Source organism: Oryctolagus cuniculus, chromosome 11, assembly GCF_051225735.1.
Source record: "Oryctolagus cuniculus isolate XC-2025 breed Fujian yellow rabbit chromosome 11, ASM5122573v1, whole genome shotgun sequence".
Lineage (NCBI taxonomy): Eukaryota > Metazoa > Chordata > Mammalia > Lagomorpha > Leporidae > Oryctolagus > Oryctolagus cuniculus.
The window spans coordinates 67,107,929-67,135,488 of NC_142877.1; the positions used below are offsets into that span (position 1 = coordinate 67,107,929).

General features: G+C 44.6%; 1 long non-coding RNA gene and 3 pseudogenes across 1 annotated transcript in view; 3 read left to right on the forward strand and 1 right to left on the reverse strand.

Annotated features, from left to right (window-relative positions):
* LOC103348315 (uncharacterized) overlaps positions 1–27,560 on the forward strand; it is a 167,553-nt gene that overhangs the window by 12,180 nt on the left and 127,813 nt on the right. The gene's annotated exons all lie outside the window — the stretch shown is intronic.
* On the forward strand, positions 8,066–8,555 carry LOC149123507 (small ribosomal subunit protein eS25 pseudogene; annotated as a pseudogene).
* Positions 13,144–13,845, reverse strand: LOC100346701 (methylosome subunit pICln pseudogene; annotated as a pseudogene).
* On the forward strand, positions 14,931–25,983 carry LOC100353293 (poly(rC)-binding protein 2-like; annotated as a pseudogene).

The window sequence follows — 27,560 nt, forward strand, 5'->3', positions numbered from 1 at the left end:
GCTACAGCTGGCGCACTGCGCTGATCCGAAGCCAGGAGCCAGGTGCTTCTTCCTGGTCTTCCTGGTAAAGTTACTCTAAATAGTTCAACAAGTAAAAAGTATGGTCTTTGTATTTTAATTTTATTTTTTAATTTGAGAGGCAGGACATGGGGGAGAGTGAGCTAGTGAGCTCCCATCCTCTCATTCACCCCCAAGTGAATCCAGCTCTCCCATATGGGTGGCGGGGATCCAATTTCTTGAGCTATTGTCACTACCCCCCTGAGTGTGTCATAAGCAGGAAGCTGGAATCAGGAGCTGGAGGCAGATATTGAACCCTGGCACTCTGGTATGGCATGTGGGTATCCTAACTGGCATCCAGACCACTAGGCCAAATACCTGCCCCAAGATGATTCTTAAATTGAACTGCATTGCATGTGAAGTGATGAAGAATATGTGAAAGTAACTGAAAGATTATGTCCTTGATTTAAGGACATATTCATCTTAGTACAGAGTGACATGGGACAAGCACAACGCGTGGCATAGGACCAAACCTAGAAGAAGCAGAATTCAAACCACGTTGGCACTAGTTTCATCTTAGAAAGCTGTTTCCCTTGTTCGTGGCAACAAAACTAGTCCTGTCCCCCTCACTCTGCTAGCCAGGCAGCAACTACAGCAGAGACAACTGTTGGGCATGATATTCACACTAACAGATTAAACAGAGAGATACCTTTCCCCTCCCCTCCCCTCTCCTCTCCTCCCCTCCCCTCCCCTCCCCTCTCCTCCCCCTCCTCTCCTCCCCTCCCCTCCCCCTCCTCTCCTCCCCTCCCCCCTCCTCTCCTCCCCTCCCCTCCCCCTCCTCCCTCCTCCCCTCCCCTCCCCTCTCCTCCCCTCCCCTCCCCTCTCCTCCCCTCCCCTCTCCTCCCCTCCCCTCTCCTTTCCTCCCCTCCCCTCCCCTCCCCTCTCCTCCCCTCCCCTCCCCTCCCCTCTCCTCCCCTCCCCTCCCCCCTTCCTCTCCTCCCCTCCCCTCCCCCTCCTCCCCTCCCCTCCCCTCCCCCTTCTCTCCTCCCCTCCCCCTTCCTCTCCTCCCCTCCCCTCCCCCTCCTCTCCTCCCCTCCCCTCCCCCTCCTCTCCTCCCCTCCCCTCTCCTCCCCTCCCCTCTCCTCCCCTCCCCTCCCCTCTCCTCCCCTCCCCTCCCCTCCCCTCCTCTCCCCTCCCCTCTCCTCCTCTCCCCTCCCCTCTCCTCTCCTCCTCTCCCCTCCCCTCTCCTCCTCTCCCCTCCCCTCTCCTCCCCCTCCTCTCCTCCCCTCCCCTCCCCTCTCCTCCCCTCCCCTCCCCCTGCTCTCCTCCCCTCCCCTCCTCCCCTCCCCTCCCCTCCCCTCCCCTCCCCTCTCCTCCTCTCCCCTCCCCTCTCCTCCCCTCCCCTCCCCTCCCCTCCCCTCCCCTCTCCTCCCCTCTCTTCCCCTCCCCTCCCCTCTCCTCTCCTCCCCTCCCCTCCCCCTCCTCCCCTCCCCTCCCCTCCCCTCTCCTCCTCTCCCCTCTCCTCCCCTCCCCTCCCCTCTCCTCCCCTCTCTTCCCCTCCCCTCCCCTCTCCTCTCCTCCCCTCCCCCTCCTCTCCTCCCCTCCCCTCCCCTCCCCTCCCCTCCCCTCTCCTCCCCTCCCCTCCCCTCCCCTCTCCTCTCCTCCTCTCCCCTCCCCTCTCCTCTCCTCCCCTCCCCTCCCCTCTCCTCCTCTCCCCTCTCCTCTCCTCTCCTCTCCTCCCCTCCCCTCCCCTCCCCTCCCCTCCCCTCTCCTCCCCTCTCTTCCCCTCCCCTCTCCTCCCCTCCCCTCCCTTCCCCTCCCCTCCCCTCCCCTCCCCTCCCCTCCCCTCCCCTCTCCTCCCCTCCCCTCCCCTCCCCTCCCCTCCTCCCCTCCCCTCCCCTCCCCTCCCCTCCCCTCCCCTCCCCTCTCCTCTCTTCCCCTCCCCTCCCCTCTCCTCCCCTCCCCTCCCCTCCCCTCTCCTCCCCTCCCCTCCCCTCTCCTCCCCTCTCTTCTCCTCCCCTCCCCTCTCCTCTCCTCCCCTCCCCTCCCCCTCCTCTCCTCCCCTCCCCTCCCCTCTCCTCCCCTCCCCTCCCCTCCCCTCTCCTCTCCTCCTCTCCCCTCCCCTCTCCTCTCCTCCTCTCCCCTCCCCTCTCCTCCTCTCCCCTCTCCTCTCCTCTCCTCCCCTCCCCCCTCTCCTCTCCTCCCCTTTCCTCTCCTCTCCTCTCTTCCCCTCCCCTCCTCTCTTCCCCTCCCCTCCCCTCCCCCCCCCAGGCCAGCCCTGGCTGTTTTGAGCATTTGGGGAGTAAAGCAATGGATCTCTCTCTCTCTCTTATTCTCTTTCTCCCTGTCTCTGCTGCTGCTGCTGCTCTGCCTTTCAAATAAATAAATGTGAAAAAATGTTTTTTGGATCTGTCATTTTTTTAATACTTTACACAGAATATTTTTTCAGTTTCTTTTTTTAAAAATTGAATTATTTGTTTTCTTGAACTTTTAAAAGCATTTATTTATTCATTTTTATTTTTTTGAAAGGCAGGGCAACAGCAAGAGTGAGAGAGATCTTCCATCACTGTTTCACTCTCCAAATGCTCACAACAGCCAGGGCTGGGCCAAGCTAAAGCCAGGAACTAGGAACTCCATACAGGTCTCCCATGTGGATGGCAGGACTCAAGAATTTGAAACGTCATCTGTTGTCTCCCAGACACATTATCAGGAAGCTGGATTGGAAGATGAAGGTAGGACTCTATCCCATATGCTCTAATACGGGATGAGGGCAGCCTAAGGGGTGACCCAACCTAATGTACCATGGCACCTGCCCTTATTTTTCTAAGTTAATGTGACATATGTCTACTGTTATATATTTAGAATCATGTTAGATGCTGGAGTATAAATATAACTGATAAGAATCACACACCAAAACCTCTCTTTTTATTACCCAAATGTCTTATTAAGGCCTGTTTCTGGGGGTGTGTGGGTAGGTGAATATGTGTGTATACTTTATTCTTACTTCACGTTTATGTATGTTTATGGGAATGGGGTGGAGAAAAGCCTTTTTTTAAAAAATTATTTGAAAGGCAGAGTTAGAGGGAGAGAGAGAGATCCTCCATCTACTGGTTCACTCTCCAGATGGCCACAATGGCTGTAACTGGGCCAGGGTGAAGCCAGGAGCTAGGAGCCTCTTCCAAGTCTCCCACATGGGTGGCAGGGGTCCAAGCACTTGGGCCAGCTGCTGCTTTTCCGATACCATTAGTATGGAGCTAGATTGGAAGTGGAACAGTTGGGAGATGAACTGGTGCCCGTATGGGATGCTGATGTCAAAGGCGGTGGCTTTACCCGCTACACCACAACACTGGCCCTGAAAATTTTTTTTTTAAAAAGAGAGTTTCATTGAAGTTATCTGATTTCAAAAAGGTTAATAAAAAGTAGTTCTGAGTGACTCTGGTGAGGTTTCCTTAAAAGCTGAGTGGAAGTCACAGAGGACAAGCCAACCCCGTGGGTGTCTCCCATGCTGGCCTTTCTCAGCAGCCGTCTGCCCAGGAGCATGTGTTGCCGTCTGCAGTAACTCAAGCTTCCCAAGCCTTCCAGAACCTTTTCCCAAACCAGCCCATCACAGCTGGTCCCTCCCAGCTTCAAGAATTTGAAAAGGAGCACAGGGCAAGGAAAGAAGGAAACTCTATAAACCATTCGCATCTGACAAGTCCAAACTAACAGTAACTGGATAGGAAACTTGGGCATTGCCATAATTTGGTAAGAAACAGCCATTGCTCTTAAGATGAAACCATTGGCTGCAATGTACACGCGTGTTTCAGTGTCAATCCAGCACCGTCGTTGGAGGTGACCTGGATCAAAAAATGACATCCTTTCAGTCTGTGGCTTTACTCCGTCGCTGTCAGCCACCCGTGAGCAGCAGACTCCCAGTTTTTACAGTTCTTCCTCTTATTCTTAATATTTCAAATAGTACAGAAAAGCGTAAAGAAGAGTTCAATGGACACACAAATATTGAACATCTTAAACATTTTTCCATAGTAGTTTCTTGTGCAAATATTATATATGCATACATATTCTTGCATAAATATTATATATATACATGCATACAATTTTCCCAAAAGCAGAGTGAATATATTAATATCACACTATGTAGGATTCATGACAAGGTCAGGAAATGAGGAAAGAGGGCTGTATTATTAAGTAAGGGGTATAATTCAGTGAAGATAATATTTATAAATATATATGTAGCAAATAATATGTTATCAGCATTTTTTAAAATACATTTATAAAGTAATTACTACAGAAAGGAAAAAACATGTAGTATTTGCCTATGTCTGATTTGTTTCACTTAGCATAATGATCTCTAATTACATCTATTTTCTTGCAAATGTCAGGATTTTATTTTTTAAAATGACTAATATTTCATTGATGCACATCTAAGTTGATTCTGTATCCTTGCAATTGTGACTAGGGCTGCAATAAACATGTTAGTGTAGGCATATTTTTCATATGATGACTTCATTTCCTTGCCTATATTCCCAGAATTGGGATTGCTGGGTCATATGGTAGGTCCATTTTTAGTTTTTTAAGGAATCTCCATATTGCTTTCCATAGTGACTGTACTAATTGGCATTTCTACCAACAGTGTATTAAGATTCCCTTTTCTCTACATCCTCACCAGCGTTTGTTATTTTTTGCCTTTTGGATAATAGCTGTTCTAACTGGAGTAAAATGATATCTTATATTCTGGTTTTTATTTGCATTTCCCTGATGGCTAGTGATACTGAGCATTTTTTCTTTGTTGACTGTATTTCTTCCTTTGAAAAAGATCCTTTGCTCATTTCTAACTGGATAGTTTGGTTGCTGTTGAATTTCTTGAGCTCCTTATATATTCTGGTTATTAATCTTTTATCAGATGCATAGTTTTCAAATATTTTCTCCCATTCTGCTAGTTGTCTCCACAGTTTTCATTGTTGTGCTGAAGTCTCTTAGTTTGATATAATCTCAGTTGTCTATTTTTGCTTTTTGCCTGCATTTTTGGGGTCTTACCCAAAAAATTAATGCCTATGCCATTTTCTTAGAGTGTTTCCCCTATGTTTTCCTTTAGTAGCTTCATAGTTTCGGAACCTTAAGATATTTGATCTATTTTGAGTTAATGTTTGTATAGGGTGAAAGGTGGGGGTCTTTTTTCAAACTTCTGCCTTTGAAAATCCAATGTTCCAAACACCTTTTATTGAAGAAACTGTCCTTTCTCCAGGGAATGTTTTTAGTGCCTCTGTCAAAGATAAGTTGGCTGTAGATGCATGGATTTATTTCTAGGGTTTCTATTCTGTCCATTGGTCTATGTGTCTATTTTTATGCAAGTACCATGCTGTTTTATTTATAATATCCCTGTGGTATGCCTTGAAATGTGATATTATGATGTATCAGACTTTGTTTTTGTTGTTCAGGATTGCTTTGGCTATTTAGAATCTTTTATTTTCCATATGAATTTTAGGAATTTTTTTTTATTTATGTGAGGAAAGTTGTTGGTATTTTGGTGGGGATTGCATTGCATCTGCAAGTCACTCTGGGTAGTAGGGACATTTTGGTAATATTAACTCAGTCGCAAAACTTCTAAAGTTTTGTGTGGTTTCTTTGCCATACAAAGTTTGGTAGAGAAACCAACCAGTCCTGGGGAATGTGTGTGTGTGTGTGTGTGTGTGTGTGTGTTTCATGCACAGGCACATGTGTGCATGTATATGCAAGACTTCTGTCACTATGCCTGAAAACAAATTCTACAAAATTTCTCTCCGGTCATTTGCATAATAATCCTAGCTGTATTTATCAAGAGCCTTGATCTCATCACTTGAGGTTGGAAATAGAACATCATGATATGATCTCATTTACAGCCTTTGGTGGTCAGATTGTGAAATCATAATTCCTCAAAGAAAGTCTTTGAAGGAAGGGTATAGTGTCTACTGGGAATAATTAGGAACTAGGAGGATCTCTGAGTTCTGGGACTACACCAAGAATTTTCATTGTTTGCCAACAATTTGTTGGCTTGGAAACTTAAAAATTGGTATGGAGTGAAAAGGAGTGGCCCTGTATAAACACCACTACCATCACCATCATCACTACTGTCACATCCATCATCACCATCACCACGGCCACAACTACCACCATCACTTTTACCATTGTTAAAACCATCACCACCACCACCTCCATCATTGCTGTTGCTAACACTGCCACTTTCTTCATTACCATCACCCCACTACCACCTCCAGCATTACCATCACCACCGCCATTATTACTACTCCACCAACACCACTACCACCATTAGCACCAAAGAATCCCAAAGACCTGAGCCCTGTGGGAGCCTCATCCTGACCTAAAGCCCATCAGAGGGAATCCAGGGAATTCCCAGCCCATCTGGGAATCCAGGTACCTTAGTAGTTCTTGTTCCTTCAGCATGCATTATCGAGTACCTAAGAAAAGCTAGGCCCTGCAAGGGCTCCAGGGGTGGAAGAATGTAGGGATTAAGAAATGCAGAAAATTGGGGCCGGTGCTGTGGTGCAGTGGGTTAAAGCCCTGGCCTGAGGCACCAGCATCCCATATGGGCGCAGTTTCTAGTCCTGGCTGCTCCACTTCCGATCTAGCTCTCTGCTATGGCCTAGGAAAGCAGTAGAGGATGGCCCAAGTCCTTGGGCCCCTTCACCCATGTGGGAGACCTGGAGGAAGCTCCTGGCTCCTGGTTTTGGATCGGTGCAGCTCCAGCCATTGCGGCCAACTGGGGAGTGAACCATTGGGTGGAAGACCTCTCTGTATCTTTGCCTCTCCTCTCTCTGTGTAACTCTGACTTTCAAATAAAATAAATAATTATTTAAAAAAAATGAAGAAAATATACTCTTATAGGAAGGAACAGTAGCAATATCAAAAGGCTTTAGATCAAGAAATCAAACCATCAGCATTAGCACGGGAGAGGAGACAGGACTGGGTGAACGGAGGACAAAGATGGCAGTCCCACGGAAGAATAAGGGTGTCTGGGGTGCAGGGCCAGGAGCGGGTGTGCGTGACGCAGGCCTGGCGCGCAGGGGCAGAGGACCGGAAAAGGAGAAGACATCTCCAACTTCAGTGAAGAAAGGAGTTTCAACAAGTGAAGTCAGACTTGAAGCCACACCTCCACCATGAACTAAAAATTCAAAGTGAATCACAAGCAAAAGTACAGAAAATCTTTGTGACTTTGGATCATGCAAAGATTTCCTAGCTATGACACCAAAAACATAACCCATAAAGTAACAAGTTGATATATTCTGGACTTCCTCAAAACTAAGGACTTCTGTTCTTCGAAAGGCAGTGTTAAAAGACTGCAAGACAACCCAAAGACCCTGCAAAGTACTCACATCCTGGCAGTAAAAGAACAAGCCAATTTCTTAAAAATGGGCAAAACAATCAAAAGAGACGTCTCAGCAAAGAAGACGTCAGACTGCAATGTTACTGTTTACCAGGAAATACAAACCTAAACCACAACCAAGAGCCACTACGCACCGACGAAAACGACTAGAACTAAAGACTTCAAACACAAAATGCTGGCTAGCATGAGAAGCCGCTGAAACCCAGGAACTCCATCTGGGTTTCTCATGTGAGTGGTATGGGCCCTAGTACTTGAGACATCATTCACATTATCAAGGTGTGCATTAGCAGGAAGCTGGATTTGAAGTAAAGTCAGTACTCAAACCCAGGCACTCTGATATGAGATTCAGGCATCCCAAGTGGTGGCTTAACTGCTCTGCCACAACACCCATCACTTTCATGAACTTTTTGAAATATTCTGATATATTTAGGACCTCATATGTGTGTATATATATGTATACGTACATATTTATAAATATAAAACAAGGTCATAAAGATAAATATAAAATTGAGGAAAATATATTCAACAATATAATCTGTTAATATTTTATAGTTGGGAATTTAAGTTAATTATTTCAAAGTAAACAGTTACATCTTTGAGTACAATATTGCTACATATTGAGATTATCTTGGGTGGTTTAAAAACTCCTAATGCCTAGGTTTCACTCCCAAAGACATTGATTTAGTTGATATGGGGTATGGCCTAGGCACTGAGTGAACAACTATCATTAGGAAAAGATCCTTTGCCACAACTGTCTGAACTTCACAATGCCAACTAAAGACAACAGCAAGAAGATACCAGAAAGTTGATCAAGAAAGACAAAGACCTGCTGAATAAATCTAGGGGCAAGACCTGAGAGAAGTGAGTCAGAGGCAAATTTTGGGACAAACTCGATGACCGATTTTTGTCTGATACAGCTGTTTATGTCACTCTCTGTAAAGAAATTCCCAACTGTAAACCCATGACGCAGCTGTGGTCTCTGTGAGACTGAAGATTTGCAGCTCCTGGCCAGGGCAGCCATTCGGGAGCTCCTTAATAGAGGCTTGTCAAGTTGGTTTCAAAGGACAGAGCTCGAGTGATTTACACCAGAAACACCAAGGGCAGAAAGGCCCCAGCTGCTGGTGAAGATACCCAGCGAGACCCAACCAATTGTACATTGGCAAAAATAAAACTTTATTAATAAAAACAGTATACAAAAGGATCTCCAGTGGAATCTTTCATGAGAGAAATGGTGTCTGGTCATCGGGGCCCAATGGGAGGCCACATTTGTAGCAATAATTATAACAAAAGTGACTGGTGGAACCAGGACTCTTTTACCCAAAGTAATTTTGTTGGTCTACTGCAATGTGTTGGGCCTGCAAGTAGGTGATATCCAGTGGCGACTAGACCCATTGGGTGATGTCGGCTGGGGAGCATCAGTTCTCTGGTTGAAAGTTGGATAGTACATTAGCAGAAAACAGATGTGCGTCCTTCTTCCAGCTGGTGTGTGAACTCCCTGAGGGCAGTGACTCTGCTTGGCTCCACAGTTTCAACCTTCTTTGAAGATATTAAAAATGTGGTTAATTATCAGTTCATGACAGTCTTTTCAGCTGAGGTTTAGATGCTCCATTTTCTTGCCTCCAAAACATCTTCTTGGACTCGTGAGTGATAACTCATTAGCTTGTGGAAAAGACCGCACACACAAGTATCTTCCATGTGCTGGGAGAGAAAGGTGAGAGGCACCTGGCCGTGGCGTTCAGCCTCCAGGGTCCTTTGAGCAATGGGGACAGAGGCTGCTGGCAACTAGAACTGGAAGACAGAATTCAATCCAAGTCTCAACAACCCTTGAAGTCCTTTGCATGCTCTTAGTGAGTCTGAGTGAGCGTCACTTCAGATGTGGTGAGAAGCTGAAATGGAAACTATTACATCAAAACATTTCATTTGGTGGGGGGACTGTTTGCAAAAATCCTAATTTTTTTTAAGGAACAAAGAGAAGTTGATGAAAGGATTTGAGGCTATAATGACCCAAGTCTCCATTGCCTCCTTTTTCTTCTCCGCCCTTCTTCCAAAATGGAGAAAAGAAATAAAACCAGAGAAACGCCTTGAATATTGTAGGTCTGGCAGGCCAAACTTCTAGCTGGGATAGCGTGTAGTTGTAATACCTTTTAATTACAGTTGTATAATTATAAATAGGAAAGAAATTAAAAGATGAAGATGTGGTTTGTAATGAAATCACCATAAATACCATGGCAAACTTTAAAGTCGTCACAAAAATTTATAATACAAAAACATGAATGTGGAGGTTAACTTCTCCCAAAACTAGAAATTAAAATTTTGTGGATTTGTGGTCTTTCTTGTTAGCTTGGTATTTCCTCCTAAGTACACATAAGCACTATTAGTCATGCAGACATAAACAGACCTTTAAAGAGGCAGAATCCTGGTTGGCAGCACTATGTTCTCCAAGGCACTTAGGACTCGTGTTCCAAGGACAAATGGTGGAAACATCAAAAGAAATCTAGTCCAGCTGTCTGGACATTTTGATCACTTCTCCTTTTAGAAGCAGGCCTGGCTTTTGTTCGGGATGTGTGAGTTTATCGTGATGTCTGTATTTAAAGAAAGACTCATTTTACTTCCCATTAAACTGACAAATTTTTGTGATTGAGGATAAGAGATCATAACTGCAAATTGCCTTGGTCCTAGGGCCAGCAACCTAAGCTATTAGATGGGAGGACTTAGGTTACAACATCATCATTTAGTGCTTTTCCCTTACAGGTTTGCTTCTGTTTGTTGAAATGCTGCTAATGGGATCAACATCATGAGGTTAATTTCCATAGCTGCACACTACTAAGAAATCTTGACAATGTGAAAGCTTGAACAGGAGAAAGATCAAATAAGCAAGTCTGGCTCACCCTCTATTGCAAGCCCTTCTCTGACACTGTGGAAAATGCTTAACACATGACCTAGTGCTGGTGAATTGTGTCCTCCCACTTTTTAAAAGATGTATTTATTTATTTTAAAGGCAGAGTTATAGAGAGAGAAGTCTTCCATCTGCTGGTTCATTTCCCAAAGGGCTGGGACTGGGTCAGGCCAACGCTGGGAACCACGAGCTTCTTCAGAGTCTCCCACGTAGGCACAGGGGCCCAAGCACTTGGGCCATCTTCTGCGGCTTTCCCAGGCACATTTGCAGGGAGCTGGAGCAGAAATGGAGCAGCCAGAAATTGAACTGGCACTCATTTGGGATGCCAGGGTCGCAGGCAGTGGCTTAACTCACTGTGCCTGAACACTGACCCCTGTTTCCACTTTTTGTATGTGAAAGTCTCTTTTTTTTCTTTTTTCTGTACCTAAAACAATTATTTTGCTATTTCCTTACTTTCATTAATTTGTGGCTAGGATAATCATGTAAGAGGTGTATGTATTATTGTGTTTCTGCTATGGATAAGAAGTTGTGCTACCTAGGATTAAAGATGGTATGGCAAAGTAAATTTGAGGATGCCAAGTAGAGGAAAGTATTGAGAAAGAGGGGTGGATTAGAGAAGGCCTTGTATGCTAGGTGTGTATAATGCCCTGGATAATGGAACTCCACTAAAGGTGTTCGAGCAGGGAAGCAACATCATGAAATTGGCCTTTGGGGATAAATCAAAACAAAATCAATAGGAAGGTGACCACTGCCTGCTGTAAGGACAGGAACACAATGACAACCATCTGGCATTAGCTTGAGGCTCTGGGAGAGATAGAACCCAGCTGCCAGGAAGTGAGCACGAATGGTGAGTGGAATATCTGGCTTCCTCCTCCCTCTTCCCACTGTCCTCACCTAGTGGGTTAGGAGACTTCACATGAGCGATGTAGAGTGGTACCCAGGTGGAAGGAGAGGAAGTTCTCGGAGGGCAGGTGCACCAGGATGGGAACATTTATAGTTGTGTGTTATAGTGGAAGTGAAGTTTGAAACATCCAAGAAGGATTGCTCTCATTTCTTCTTCTTCCTCTTCCTCCTCTTCTTTTTTTAAAAGATTTATTTATTTTATTTGAAGGTGAGAGAGAAAGAGAGAGAGAGGGAGCTATCAATCTTCCATCTTCTGGTACATTCCCCAAATGGCCACAATAGCCAGGGCTAGGCCAGACTGAAGCCAGGAACCAGGGGCTTCTTCTGGGTCTTCCACGCTGGTGCAGGGACCCGAGCACTTGGTCCACTTTCTGTTGCTTTCCCAGGATCATTAGCAGGGAGCTGGATCAGAAGTGGAACAGCTGGGACTTGAACTGGGATGCCAGCATCCTGTCACAGGCAGTAGGTTAATCAGCTGTGCCACAACACTGGTCCTTATTTTTTATTTTTAAGAGAAAGAGATCATCAATCCTCTGATCTCTCCCTAGATGGCTACAACAGCCAACACTGCAGTTGGCAGCTTAACCCGCTGAGTCACAACTCCCCTCCTCCATCTCCTTTCTAAACTCACAGGAAACAACCAACCTAAGTTCTGGGTGACTTTTATTGACCCTGGCATTCAAGGCCACCTTGCTGGTCAAGCCACTTGGTATGCTGAATTCACTGGGGGAAACCAGGGAGAGGTTGGGGGAGTTTTACTGCTATAAAAGAAAGATGATGAGGTAAGAAATCTATAGCAAAGGAACTCAGAATCAATGGACTGGAGACACAAGTATATAAATACATCCTACATATATACACACATATATTTATATCAGAATAACAAAAATAGATGGTCAGTCCTAAGGAGGTTCCAACTCAAGAGATAATGGATAATAAGAAGGCAATAGATGAATGAAGAGCTCTAAAACAGAGGGATTGAATAGCAGAATGTAAGCCTTGGTGAACTAATTAATGAGTAACAAGACTCAAGAGTTTGGTGTCATAAGGGTAATTGGAAGGACTGGATATAAAGAAAAGCTAAGAGATACGGAATATGGGCTGGCGCCGCGGCTCACTAGGTTAATCCTCCGCCTAGCGGCGCCGGCACACCGGGTTCTAGTCCCGGTTGGGGTGCCAGATTCTGTCCCGGTTGCTCCTCTTCCAGGCCAGCTCTCTGCTGTGGCCAGGGAGTGCAGTGGAGGATGGCCCAAGTGCTTGGGCCCTGCACCCCATGGGAGACCAGGATAAGTACCTGGCTCCTGGCACCGGATCAGCGCAGTACACAGGCCGGAGCGCACCAGCCGCGGCGGCCATTGGAGGGTGAACCAATGGCAAAGGAAGACCTTTCTCTCTGTCTCTCTCTCTCTCACTGTCCACTCTGCCTGTCAAAAAAAAAAAAAAAAGAGATATGGAATATGTAAGTGGAAGGATCAGTATGATAGGTGTTTCAGAATGAGAATACTGAGTAGAGAAGAGCTATTTTAAGAATTAGTGACAATCCATAGAAAAATGACATTGAACTGAGAGGAGTTTTAGAGTGTCATACAGTACAGGTAAGGCAAATAACTGACAGGTAGACACAGTATAGAGAAACTTAAGAACTTGGAGGAAAAAGAAATTTTAAAAGATTCCTGAAAGAACAAATGACCTTGAAAAGAACAAGAAAAAGCTGTCATTACATTTTCCAGTAGCAATATTGGATGCAAAGAGATAATGGAGTCATACTTAAACTTTTTTTTTAATATTTAATTCACCTTTTAAAATAAAGGTCATAGTTTCTTTTTCTGGTAACAACTTGCTGTCTCAAGAAAGAACCGGTTCAGTGAGTTTTAGAGAAGCAAAAAGATTTTCATCAATCTCACTCCAGACTGGAAAAAGCATCAAGTTCTCTGTTACAGTTATAAGCAGAATCTTATAGCAGTATAAGTCATTTTTGGTGATTAACATCTGCATCTTCAAACTGTCCAACAATTGTTGGTGTAGTATCTACCTGCATGCCATCTTCATAATCTCTTATTAAATCTCCAGCCATGTTGTACTGGCTGCTCACAGGCTGAGAAAGCATTCCTTCTAATCTCTCCAAGGAGCCTTGGCCTCCTGCTGTTAAATGTGATAATCCTTCCTCATAGGTATAAAACATAGGGATATATCCTTGTCCTTGTTCGTGTGTGTCCGTGTCACATTCTTCTCCATCATAATCATCTGAATCTTCATCCTCAGAATCTGGATGCAAGACCTGACATTCACATATTGCAGTGAACATTGCCTCCAATGCTAATTTATCACTAGGTACAAATCTAAATTCAGAAATAGGTTCTACATCATCATCACTGTCTTCTTCATCAGCAACAAGTTCTTTTGATTCTTCTCCAAATTTGGCATTTACTATAACAAACAAATGCTCTGACAGTTAGGCATTTGGGTCCCTGGACACTGCATGTAAACTAATGGTGGGATATTCCAGTGAGATTCCTAATCCAGGATCATCTAACAAAGACAGGTGGCTGTCAGTAATGTATCAGGTGCCAGTGCCAAGGCCCGTCCCATTCAGGACAGCCTCGGTATCTGGCTGCTGGTGCTGCAACCCTTCGGTGGGCCTGGAGGGCAGGAAATTCCTTGGGAAACTCATGGTAGCAATGAGGGTGGAAACATAGACTGGGATGAACATGGTTTTAACAGTTAAATAAATTAGCAGGGAAATTCAGTGGGTGGAATGAAGATATCCTTAGGCATTCTAGTTCTGAGAAGGTTGATCCTGTAAATACATTCTTTGAAGTGCTGTTGGAGGACAAAAGATCATTCTAGGAGGAGGCAAAAAATGTAGGAGGTATATGAGTCAGTGCTCAGTCAGGGAAAAGGAATAATTTTAGATCATTCAAAGTGGGAGAGCTTTAATGTGGGGAATTAATCATGATGATCTTTGGAGGAGCAAAAGGGGCAAGGTGTGTTCTACTCAGAGATCATGGAGCTGCCAGGGCCCCCAGATTGGGGTTTGTGAGCCCACCTTTGCTGCAGGAACTTCTGGAGCCGCACAGCCAGTGGAGCTGCACAGCCGATGGAGCCGCACAGCAGGAGCCATGGATCATTATCACCAGTGCCACTGGAGCTACAGGGCTGCCACTGAGCAGAAGCCATCACTACTGCTGCAGCTGAGGCACTGCCAGTAACAAATGGCCTTGCCCTCGTTCCAGCTGCCCACCAGGTGCAAGTACTTCCTATTGGCAAGACCTAATGAGAATTTAGGTCTCAAGGCAGTCTGCGGAGTGTTGTTTGCCCACTTCTTGCTTGTTCTTCTTCCAGGAGGGTATAGCAGGGTGTATATGGGGCCAAAGGTCAGTAGAAAAATGTCTGGCCTCAGAAGTAAGGGTGTGTAAATAAATAAGCAAAGTGAATTCTTGTGTAAGAAAAGGGGAACAAAGTGAAAAGACAAGGAAATCATATCTACTATAATCTAGAACAAAAACTTAGAGGAACATGAGACTTTGCTCAGGTATTTGTCCTTGGTAAAGCTGTAGATACTGGAAAATGCAAGACATTCAACTAGAATAACAAATATTATAAAATTGAATGACTGCAAGTGTTAGCAAGAATCTGGGAAAAGAGGAATTTTCATTCACATGAGAGTTAGCTGGAGCAGACGTAGTCTTGGTAATACTTGGAGAAATAGAAGATGTGTTTATATCCTAAACAATCCAGTATACCACTCCTGGGACTATGCAGCAGATAAAACTTGCATTATATCCACAAAGGGACATCAATGATGATGTCCTCATCTACATTTGTTTAAAAACAAAGCATCAGATAAATCCAATGACAGGTATCCTTATAAGATACATACAGAAGACACAGAAGTCTAGGCAGAGACTGAAGTGACACAACCACAAGTCAAGGAACAGCTGGACACACCAGAAGCTGAAAGAGGAAGGACTCTTTCCTAGTTTCACTGAAGGGATCTTGATTTTCTGCCCTCTAGAGCTGTGAGCGAATAAAGTTCTATTGTTTTAAGTCAACAAACTTGACATGGTTTGTTGCAAGAACAGAGGAAACTAATACAATAACTTACTCAAAGACATAAAATTGTACATGTTTGAGTGGGATCCATGGTAAAGTAAGCTAATAGGAGAGGGGCAGATGAATTCAGGGACAATATCAAATAAAATAGTAAGATAAATAGAAGATAGGTCTTACACTATCTGGTGAGACTTTATGCCACAACTGAGGTGTACAAAAACTTTCTGCACCTGGGTTGTAGAAAATGTACTTTCTTGTTTCAGTTTACTAACCCATTTGAACTCTAGAAAGATTCCATATTTTCCATCTTGATCAGTTGTGATTTTTACTTTAAAATAGTTGATCCTGGGTTTTATATATATGAAATTGTTTTTAATGATAATTATTTTTCTTTATACTTTCCTGATAGGATGAGCTCTTTAGATTAGCTGAGATATATGAGCTATAAATATATTAACAAATATATAAGCTGCAAGTATATATGATATAAATTATATTAGGTACAAATGTGAGTATATGGTTTAAATTTCTTGCTTAACTTTTTAGTTTGGTGTATTGCTTTTTTAACCAACACAGGTCTAGAAGTTTTACTAGTTATACCTGTAAGTGCATTCTTTGCCAGTTTACCTGTGCCATAAAGCAAACCCCAGGCAAAAGCTTGCTTTTCATATACCTGTATATACCTGTCTATGTACACTTGATCTATACATCTCAGTAAAAATAATTTAGCAAAGAAGGGAGTGGTTGGTCTTGATTTGAAATCTTCCCTAGAAAATTTATACAACAAATATTGCCTGTACCACTCTGGAGCCTACATTTGCCCTGTTGCAATAGGCTTCTACCTGCTATGACCAGGGTGAGGATAGGGGCTCTAGCCAGCCCACCAAGCCAGAGGCTTCCTTCAGGATCCATCCTGGTGGCCCACATTACAGAATTAATATTCTTCCTTGACTTATTTTGCTGTTTATAACCCAGGTCTATAGCTGATCTAACCCTGGCAGCCTCCCACCCTGGCAAGCTGCAGATTTCTCCTTTTATCAGCCAAAGGGGACAGTCATTTCCCAGTAGACTGACTCAGAGTCACAAGGTTGCCTCTGCTATCACTAAGTTAGACATCTCCGGACACGGGTACCCCTTGTTACCCAACCCAGACTTTTCTCACCCATGTTGGTCACATTATAGTCACAGTATTATTAACTCTTGGTCACCCCTTCTTGAGGACCAGGTTCACAGCTGACTCTGTCTTGCTTTATCTCAGGTTTTACTCACTTTTGCTGTCACTGAGTTGTTCTCTTAAAAGTACTATCTTTCCCTGAGGCCAAATCATGTGAGTTAATAGCAGCTTGCAACCGAACTGTGAATGCTCTCTTGGGAAATATCTCTAAAGCAGGGCTAACTTTTTACCTTTGTTTTATAGATTTCTAGAGCTATAATATGAGGTTACAGTCTGCCTGGGGTTTACAGGGGTTAGGTAGCAAGCACTGTGTTCTTCATCTACACCATTCCCTGCTTCCCTTTAGGACTGGCCCTTGTCCTGTGTATTCGTTATCCAATGCTGTGTAGCAAATTATCCCCCACACTTAGCAGCTTCAACATGTATTATCTATTGCTTCTGTGATTTAGGACTTTGTGAATTGTGCCTTGGCTTGGTGCCTCTTACTTAACATCTTTCACAAGCCAGTGCTGAAGGTGTTATCTGAAGGCTGCAGTCATCTGAGGGCTCAGCTGGGATAGGATCTACTTCCAAGCTCACTCATGTGCCTTTTGCTGGCCTCAGGTCTCCTTTAGAGGGAGATACCAGTCCCTTGATCCATGGCCTCACTCTTGGGCTACTTCTAGCACAGCAGTTTGTTTTCCCCAGAGTGGAAGGAGGGAAGGAGGGAGGGAGGAGGGAGGGAAAGAGAGAGAGAGACAGACAGACAGACTGATCATGATCTCTTCTGTAACTAATTTTGCAGGAGACATTCCATCACTTCTGGTTGTTGCATTTGTTAGATGCCAGTCATAAAGTCCAGCCCAAACTCAAGGGGTATGCGATTATAAAGGAGTAAGTTCAACAAGTCAGGGATTCCAGAGACCTTCTTAGGGGCCATCAGCAAGTAGTGAGAATGCTGCCAAGCAAGAGGGAGTGAAGAGCCCAAGAGTAGCCCTGAACATAGAATGTGCTGAGAGCAGTTTCCTATTTACTCACTTCCATTCAGGTTCTCCTCTTTCCTCCTGGGCTCCTCTTTGAGATCTATTTTATTCCTATGAAAAATATGATGCCTTTGTCATAGCAAACAATTATTCTAGAAAGACTCAGATTTCAAGCTCTGTCTCACCTTCTGCAAAAATTCTACTCAATTACTTAAAGCCTTTGCTGTGCTACCTTGAGTTTGGCCTGCATGTGTGTGTTTTTGGCTTGGATTGGCACTGGTGCAGGATTCTCGGACAGAATTTGAGGAGCCTCTTGTCTGCCCGAGTCCTTCCCTGGATCTCTGCCTCCACAGCCCCGCCATCCCTCAGCAGCCTTTTGCTGTGGTTTCTGAGTGCCTACCCCTGTGAGCTCTCCCTCCAAAGACAGCAGGCCAGGCTCTCCATCAGAACTTCAGCGGCACACGTCACACGCACCAACCTAAGACGATGGCCAACCCGCAAGCGAAAGCTCCCCCAAACCAAAAACAAACCAAAGCAAGCAAGCAACCAACCAGGGAGAAAGTCTTTCCCATGCTGGACATGTCTCTAAAATTCAAATTTCATCTCCGTCCACACCTGGCTCTTGGGGCTTACTTTCTAAAATCCTTTGTAGTTAATTTTTATGCTTTGCCCAGCATTTACAGGAATTGCCAATGGTAGGGCTGTTCTGAATGCAGCTTACACAGACGTATAAGAAGTATGACTCAGTATGATTTAAAATGCACTGGATTCATGTTTGAAAATACATTATGGTGGGTTGGAAAAGGATTGAAACACCTGGGATACCTTGAGTCAGAACAACTCATTTGGGCTTCCATAAGAAACTCTAAGAGTTCTAAACTCTCTGCCCCCGTCCCCCTTTTCTTTGGCCTGGAGTAGAAAGACCATAGTCTATAAAGTGTGATGGCTCTGGTTTAATTTCCAGTAGCAGAGTGATCCCATGGTTAATTTCCTCATCTCTAGAAGTCAGGTAATGACCTAATTCTCTGGGTTGTACCGGGGTTGACGGCAACAATATGTGGAACATACACAGTATGCTGTGTGGTACCCGGGAGGTCTTGCGCTGAACTCTCTGCCCTTCCCTTCCTTCATTAACCAGTTATCCTGTACGTGCACAGTGCTGACATATTTTGTCATTTGCTGGACAATTATCCAGAGCTTCCCAGCATGCATACAAAGAAAACAGCTCAGCAAGAATGGCCGTCTTTGTAGGAAGAGTTTTGGTGTGTGTAGGGCTGGCTGTCTGCCTGGGATGCAGGGGTCAGTGGGGCTGCCGCCAGCCGTCTGCAGTGTTAGCCAGGGAAATCAACTCACAGCCTGCCTGGCACCTCCTGCTGGACTTGGGTAAACATAATTACAGCCTTTAAAAAGGAGAAGAGGGAAAGCAACCAAGATCCCCACTTGCCATGTAAACAGGATGTCCCCTGAATGGCAGCGTGGAGATGTTTATATTGGTTCAGAGGACAATTGACAAAAGGCCTCTGGGAACCTTTAATAAGCTGCCCAGGGCCATGGTCTGACAGCAGTGTGGTGGTTGGGTTCTTCCCCACTTTGTGTGTATGGAGAATGCTGGGCTTCACCGAGGGCACTGGGGCTGTGTTGTCTGGAGCCAGGATGCAGTCCTTTGAGACCTAAGGTCTGGTTATCTGCCAAAGGCCCTTTATGCATAAATAAGGTCTTTCTGGTGACCAATGCAGTTTCCAGCATGCCTCCTATGACCTATGAAATATTGCTCTTAACGGTATCTACCACCTCTTGAGAGCAATGCAGTGGGCTAGATCCTTCACCTAGATGGTCTCATTTACCCCTCATAATTGTGGGGAGCAACTCAGACTAGACTAAGTTACTGGAATTAAGACTTATTCTATGCATCTGCTCTCCCACAATATGGCACTGAGAAGGGAGTAAACAGCTTCTACACAGCTGCCTCTCGCCAATTTGATTGAGCTGCAGGAGCTGATCTTGCTCCTGATTGGAGGAGAGCAGCGTACTTGGCGTGTGGGTAGCAGAGTTGGGATTGGTGGAAGAGGACTATAAAGGAGGAGAGAGACACCATGCACCGGGAACATCTAAAGGGAACACCTGAGCAGCCCCCGAGGGAGCCAGCTGGCAGTGTGCCGCTCCCCTGCAGAAGTGGGAAAAGTGGCAGGGGGAGATGCCCTTCCACGGAGGTGGAAGGATCGGTAGCCAACCCGGGAAGAACCAGCAGCAAACCCGGGGAGGGCCGAGCAGACAAAAGAACAGCGCAGGGTCCTGTGTCGTTCCTCCACGAAGAGGGGGAGCGACAATAATAAACCTTTATATAATGTTATCACATTAAATCTTTCCCTAGGAGGCTCTGTGAAGATAAGCCACTGGATCTTAAGTCAGATCACTTAGATCCTTAAACCCAGGCTAAATAGAAAGCTAGATGAAGGCAGGGACCACTTGTCAAGCTCGGCACTCTTTTCTGGAGCCCAGTGTATCTTGGAGTATACATTTGTAGAATGAAGGATTTTTTTTTTAAATACCACCGAAATGCTGTTCTCCATTGCCTTTCTGCAGAGCATGTTTTCCCTTCAGGAGTAAGTGTTGCAGATCTTATTCCATGCATTCTTGCTTCAGCCCCAGCAACCCAGGGCCTACAATGGTCAATACTGGCTGCAGCTGAATCTTGGATATAGGCTGAGGCATAAAGGGGGTGGATTAATTAAACAAGTATCCAACCCAGGAGCCAAGTCCTACTTTCACCCTGTTTTCTCTAGAATTCCAGGCAAGGAGAGCATCTCTTAAGACCATCTAACCTAGCCTTCCTCTGAAACAGCAGCAGCAGTGAGAGCAGACACTTGTCTCAGCAAGCCTTTAACTCTAGCACAAACCCTAGAGAATGGTTTTGCTGTCCCTCTTTCAGAACCAGGTGGGTCTGAGTGGAGCTGTGAAGATAAGCTGAGCAGATTTCTCACAAATGTCAGGAGGTTTTCCCAGTGCTTTTATAATTCCACATGTGATTGGCTGAGACTTGGCTAGAAGGGAGAGCACATGCTTGTTCTACAGAAAAACAATTAGGACAACACCACACTCAGTTCCTGAATAGAACATGGCCATTCGCTGAAGCCTGAACTTTAGATTAGAGGGAGACTCATTCATCAGCCTTATCCCTCTCTTTTCAGGTCTCCTGTGGGGAGACACACGGGTGTGTCAGGGACTCCCTCTGAGATGGGTGGTTTCCCGCCTGGAGCTGAGGCCATAATTAGCATGCCACAATCCAGTGCAGATGATTGTTTTTAAATGGTCCTAGTTGTAGGAGTATCATAAGAAAATAAAAGCATTCCAAAGACTGTCCAAATTGGTGCTGCTTGTGTTTGAGTGATGGTACGATGCTAGAAATGATGAGCTCTTGTGTGTTGTGTGTGTATACCTTTATTGTTGGGAGTGAAGTTTTTGTTAGGATAACTGTCACATTCTGGGCTATGGAACCTTCTGTCCTGGGATCCTGGACCCATCGATTGATGAAATGTCCTGTTGGGATATACCAGACCTGCAGATAGGCCTGGGATTATCTCAGGGAGAAGGCTGAGACCAAGGGTATAATTTTGCAATATTCTCGTTTTCTTGTGTTCATTTCCCCTGTACACAGTGGCGGCTTCCCATTATTTTTGCTGCCTCCTATCCTTCAGCCCCTGGATATACATTCTAGGCTCTTGTTTTACTAGCTTCTGTCACAGGGCATACCCCACTAGTGCACAGTAACTCTGGCATGCTGTTGGGTGCCATTTTCTTTATATCGTTTGTAAAGAGAGATCCTGTTCTTGTTCCTGCCACTGTGAATTTGGAATAGCCTGGAAAAAAGTCTTCTGGGCCTGTGACCACTTCATCTGCCCACAGTTCATTATAAATAGAGTTGGCAATCCTACTGCCAATCTGCCTGACCCAGTTCTCAATTTTGGGGTTGATGTTCTGCATACATGACCTGTTCCCTGGTCTCCTGGCTGTTTATACAGCACAAACACACACAAACACACACAGACACACACAGACACATGCACACACACACACATACACACACCTTCCTCCAAACCCTATCTCTGCTTTAGGAAATCCCATCTGAGAGTGTAAATGTTGAGTGTCCTCAGTTGTTTGTATCAGTATCCATTAGCTTAATAAACAGTATTCAAGAACCATGATGGTAATAGTTCTAGTTTGGAGAATCTCCTCTTTCTCACTCCATGTTTCTCCTTTGGTTGCTGTTGGTTACATATACTCTTAGAACCAGTGCCTAACTTCACAGGCATGGGTTTAGAACGGAGCACCTGTTGAATGTCACATTGGTCAGGCAGTGTGGAAAACAGACACTCCAAATGAGTTGATAGGACTTAGATTAGGGATGTGGAACCTTTCAGTATTATCTTTGGTGAAGGTGGCCTTCTTGCTGTGGAATAAGTTGTGTCAAAGTGATTGTACATCATTTCCCTTCAAGAAACTCTGTTTCCTCAGGTCACATTGAGGCATGTGAGATCCAATCCCACACTAGTTTTCATTCTTGTGAATGAGAATTATGAGCTCCATCAACCTCCTCCCCACCAGCTTTTTTTAGCCTATTACAACCTACCCATGTGTTGGCTGGTGCCATGGCTCAATAGGCTAATCCTCCACCTGCGGCGCTGGAAGCCCGGGTTCTAGTCCCGGTCGGGGCGCCGGATTCTGTCCTGGTTGCCCCTCTTTCAGTCCAGCTCTCTGCTGTGGCCCAGGAAGGCAGTGGAGGATGGCCCAAGTGCTTGGGCCCTGTACCCTCATGGGAGACCAGGAGAAGCACCTGGCTCCTGGCTTCGGATCAGCATGGTGCGCCGACCACAGCAGCCATTGGAGAGTGAACCAACGGTAAAGGAAGATCTTTCTCTCTCTCTCTCTCTCTCTCTCACTGTCCACTCTGCCTGTGAACAAAACAAAACAAACCTACCCTTGTGCGGCCAGGAAGGGCTATGCCTTTCCCCTCTGGTTTCCATCTTGTCTGTGGTTTCCAGAAGCCCCGTTTTGCTGCTATTGCCTCCACCCACATCCCCTTCCTCTGCTTGTGCTACCATTTCCCCTATCACTAATGGTTGCTGATTCCAAAGGGTTCTTGTCACTGGAATGTACCACCAACCTTGTTTGAAGGTTATAGTTTCTTCAAAGTAGAAGAACTGTCTCCCAAAGTGACGGGTCTTTCAGCAGACCTTACAGTTGAAACTTTACCTTAATAATTCAGTTTTATCACCATCCCGTCCTCTGATTATCTACCCTGAAGTTTCTTTTTCCTCTCTTTCAGAGAGCCTAGCACACTCACATAATTGGAGCTTTCCCTTTTTGGCCTTCCTGCATACTGTGGGTGCCTGCACATAACACACAATGCCCACCAGCAGCATTTTCTCACAAGGAGAACTGTTGGGCCAATATCTTTTTTTTCCCTAAGATTTCATCAAAAATAATGAATTTTTTGGAAAGAAATACATTAGCTGTAGTTAAGAGGCAGAAATTGTTTACTGGTTAATGCTTTTCTGGATATCTTCTAAGTCTTTTGCACTTATAACAAAGGATAAAATGATGTTCAAGGAACACTGCAGATGTTTACTGCTAAACCTGAAAAAAAAAACTAAGTCCCATTTACTGTTACTCCTCTCACTTAAGAATCTATACAGTGAGAGTCATGTTTGCCAAAGCCTTAAAGAGTCTTAAAAATTTCCTGGCAGATTACTGGTTAAATAAACATGCATATGTACTATTTTACAAATCACAGGACATCTCAAATGTGCCACTTTCTGTATTCTACATGCTCCTAGGTTCCTGGCTTTTGGAGCTGAGCTTGAGTTCTTTGTCAAATTGAGCTGTTTGTGGTAGACAGAGTTCTCAGTGCCTTTTGGTTCAAAGGAGTAAGTGGCAGGCGCAGTTCACCTATGGAAGATTTGCCAGCAAAACTTAATGCTCCAGGGCCTGCTAGGGAGTAGAACTTGGGGCGGGTCAGTCACAGCAACCCAGAAGACTGGGTTCTGCTAATGCCCTTGGCTCAATCAGTAGAGGTGCAAATGTGAGAGTCAAATGGGTGCTATCAACTGATATGCATTCATAACAGTCTTGACTGAAGCCATGGAGGACAAGAAAGGGATAAGATGTGAATAGAAAAAGGCTGAAAATAGATTCAGATGCATCAGGGTTTCTGGTGGAGTCCGTTAATGAGTCAAAGTATTTCTGTGAAACAGAGAGTCATGGGACTTCTAAATTGAGTGGATTTTTTTTTGTTATTAAAAGAAAGAGAGCTAGTGGACTCCCAAGAAAATGTAAATTGGGCATTGGCAGGAAACCCACTTCTTCTTGCCATCAGAGAGTCATGCAAGCTTTAGGAATGGCAAACATCTGTTCGAAGGGCATCCCAACCTTGGATTGGCAGGGAACTCAGAAGAAATTGATTTGATGTGTGGTTTTCATTCATGTCAGCACGTGTGGTGGGCAGCCTTGTGGCCAAGTATTAAGAATGGAGCAACTATTCAGTACGTATTTACTAAGTATCTACAATTGCCAGAAACTCTGCTATGTCCTAAGGACACAACAGTTACTAGGACACACCTATGAACCAAAAAGTTATTGCTTCAATAGACACTGGGACAGTGGGAAAGTGTGTTGTCATATACTATACCTTTATGTGGTCTTTTTCTTGTGTCCCTTGGAATATGGTGGGCAATTATGAATCATGTAATACACACCAGAGGGAGAGGCTTATTCTTGCTTACTAAAATGTCTATGAACTAGAGAATAGCCATTTTCTCCTCTTGACCCCATTTACTCATTAAAATACTGGCAGATACTCTGAGAGTGGTTAGGATTAAAGTTATGGGGGCCATTGTTGAGCACAGTGGCTTGGGCTGCTACTTGGGTTGCCTGCATCCCAAATTGGAGTACTGATTTGAGTCCCAGCTATTCTGCTTCCAGTCCACCTTCCTCTGATGCACCTGAGAAAGCAGAAAATGATGGCTTGAGTACTTGAGTCCCTGCCACCCACATGGGAAACCTGGATGGAGTTCCTGTCTCCTGGATTCTTCCTGGCCTAACTCTGGCTATTGTGGGTGTTTGGAGAGTGAACCAGCAAATGGAATCTCTCTTTCTCCCTCTCTCTCACTCTCTTTCTCTCCCTGTCATTCTTTCAATTAAATAAATCTTTAAAAAGATTAAAATTAAGGAAATAGCCTGAGATTCATGAGTGAAAGTTTGCTCCCCCAGGTTTTGTGCCAGATTTTTCTCAGAATTCATATTTCTCTAGACCAGCAGAGCCAGCTGCTGCAGCAGCTGCAGCATGCACTGTCCACTGGCCCCGGGATCCTTGCTGCTTCTTCCTTCTCTCCTGTTCCTTCTTCCTCAGTCTACCTGCAGAAGGACCCCAACTGCCTTCCTGCCTGCCCCCATTGCCCCTCTCCCGGGCCCCAGCCTCCCCCTTTCCCCTGCCTGCCTGCTTCTATTTTCCCCTCATGTGCTTCACAACTGCAGGTTTGGCTTTACCCCAACCAGGGACCAAGGACCTGACCACTCAAAGTCCAGCTCCCAAGAACACTGCCCAACACAGACCAGTGTGACTGCAAGTGGATTAAATGTCACTCTCACCATGTGGCTACTTATGCTTGGCAAGGAAGTTGGCAGTGTCATCAGAAAGAAAGGAGAATCTGTTAAAAAGATGCACCAGGAGAGTGGTGCAAGTACCAACATCTCAGACAGGAACTGTCTTGAGAGCATTATCACTTTGGCTGGACCCACTAATGCCATCTTCAAAGCCTTTGCTATGATCATTGACAAACTGGAAGAAGACATCTGCAGGTCTAAGACCAATAGCACAGCTGCCTGTAGACCTCCAATTACCCTGAGGCTGGTGGTTCCTGCTAGTCAGTGTGGCTCTCCCATTGGAAAAGGTAGTTAGAAGATCAAGGAAATCCAAGAGAGTACAGGGGCTCAGGTGCAGGTGGCAGGGGATATGCTCCCCAACTCAACTGAGTGGGCCATCGCTATTGCTGGCATCCCACAATCCATCATGGAGTATATCAACCAGATCTGCATGATCATGTTGGCAACTCATTGCCAATCCCTCCCCAGCCCGACTCCCGCAAGGGTGTGACCATGTGGTACTGTTCCAAGCTGTCCAGTTCTCAGGTCATCTTTGCAGGTGGTCAGGCCTATACCATTCAAGGACAGTATGCCATTCCACAGGTAGATTTGACCAAAATGCATCACTTGGTAATGCAGTAGTCTCATTTCCATGATGCATGGCAACACCAGATTCAGTGGCATTGAATCCAGCTCTCCAGGGGTGAAGGGCTATTGAGCAGGTCTGGATGCATCTGCTCAGACTACTTCTCATGAATCCACCATTCCAAAGGATTTGATTGGCTGTATAATTGGGCATCAAGGTGCTACAATCAATGACATTTGTTAGATGTCTGCGGCACAGATCAAAATTTCAAACTCAGTAGAAGGATCTACTGATAGGCAGGTTACCATCACTAGATCTTATGCCAGCATTAGTCTGTCTCAGTATCAAATCAGTGTCCATCTTTCCTTGGAGATGGGTGGCATGGGGAACAGCTAGTACAATACAGATTCATCCATAATCCCTTTCTGCTGTTCACTGCCACCTGTGATCCATCTGTGTAGTCAGCAATTCAAGGTTTTAAATACTTTGTAAATTTTCCATTTCTATACACTTTCTCATCCACTTGTGATTTTTAAATTAAAAGCCTTTTAATTTCTTTCTTTGTTCAGCTTGTAATGCTGGGATCCATATTTAGTTTTATAAGCTTCTCCCCATGTTTCTTTTTTTTTTCTTTTCTTTTTTTTTTTGGCTCATGAATTTTTCTGTTTGTCATGGAAATTTAAGAGTGGAATATTAATACATTTCAGTGTAGTTCTATAATGTCAGGAACTTTTCAAAAAATTAAAAGATGTACTGGTGCTTATTCTTTGTGGACAGAAAAAAAAGAATTCATATTTTCAACCTTTATACAAGTAAAATGGCAGATATACATATATTATGTTAAACTCTGGTGTATGCCAAGGTGATATCATTTAATTAAGTATATTAATATCTCTATCATTAGACAGGTATGAATAAGTAGACTCACATCACTTCCAAAAGCAATATAAAAAATATTTGATTTTAAATTTTCAAAATTATAATAAGGGATGATGGACTTAGAGCACTACCAAAGATCATTTACTGCGACCTAAATCATTTAGGGTCTTTGGAGTAAAAGCTCACAAAGTGTGCTGCCATGAGTACACTGTAACTTTCCTGTGATTGTATCACCAGATTTACATGAAAAATAATTTTGACTTTTTCCAACAACCAAGTTAATTGGAGGAGAATCCTGATCGCCACCTTCTGAAGAGCTTTTGCATTCAAGTTTGGGTTTTTTTCCCAGTCTTCAAGGCTGGTATGCCATTGGAATCACTATGCTAGTTGATTTCTTGTGAGCCATAAAGTGAAGCTGGAAGCAAATTCCATCAGAGCCACACTACAGTTTCTGCATTGGAGCCAGGAAGTATTCTATTTGATGCAGTGAATAACCCAGTTACCATCCTGACCCAAGGCCCCAGTGGCATTAGCATCAACAGCTGGACAGAAAGTGGGGGTGGGAGGCATGTAAGGATGGATTGTGGCTATAACCACACTTGCCTCATTTCTGAACCTTGTGCATCTAAACTCCTTCTCAGCTCAAGACCTTTGTGCTTTGGGTTATCTCTCCCTGGAACATAGTTCCTGGGACTTTGGAAGAACCACTTCTTTTGCACTTGGGCATTGGCTTGAATGGTGCCTCTGAGGGGGGCATTCCTTGACCACCCTAGTTAATATTGCCCACCTGCTGTCACTTTATGATATCACTCTCTTATTTTCTTCAAAGCACTCGTATGAAATGAGATTGTGATTTATTTGCCTACTTATTTATTTATTATTTTTCTTTTTCACAAAGACCTTTCTGACTTATTGACTGGATTCTTAGCTCCTAAAGGAGTACTTGACACTGGAGACCCAACAAACATTTGTCAGATGCACAAACAACCCTTGTGATATTACTACTTCCCTACTCTGTAAAGCCCAAGTTCCTCCCATCCCAACTCTGAAATGTTCCTTTTGTGACAAATGTCCAGCAGAAAAATCACTGCCAA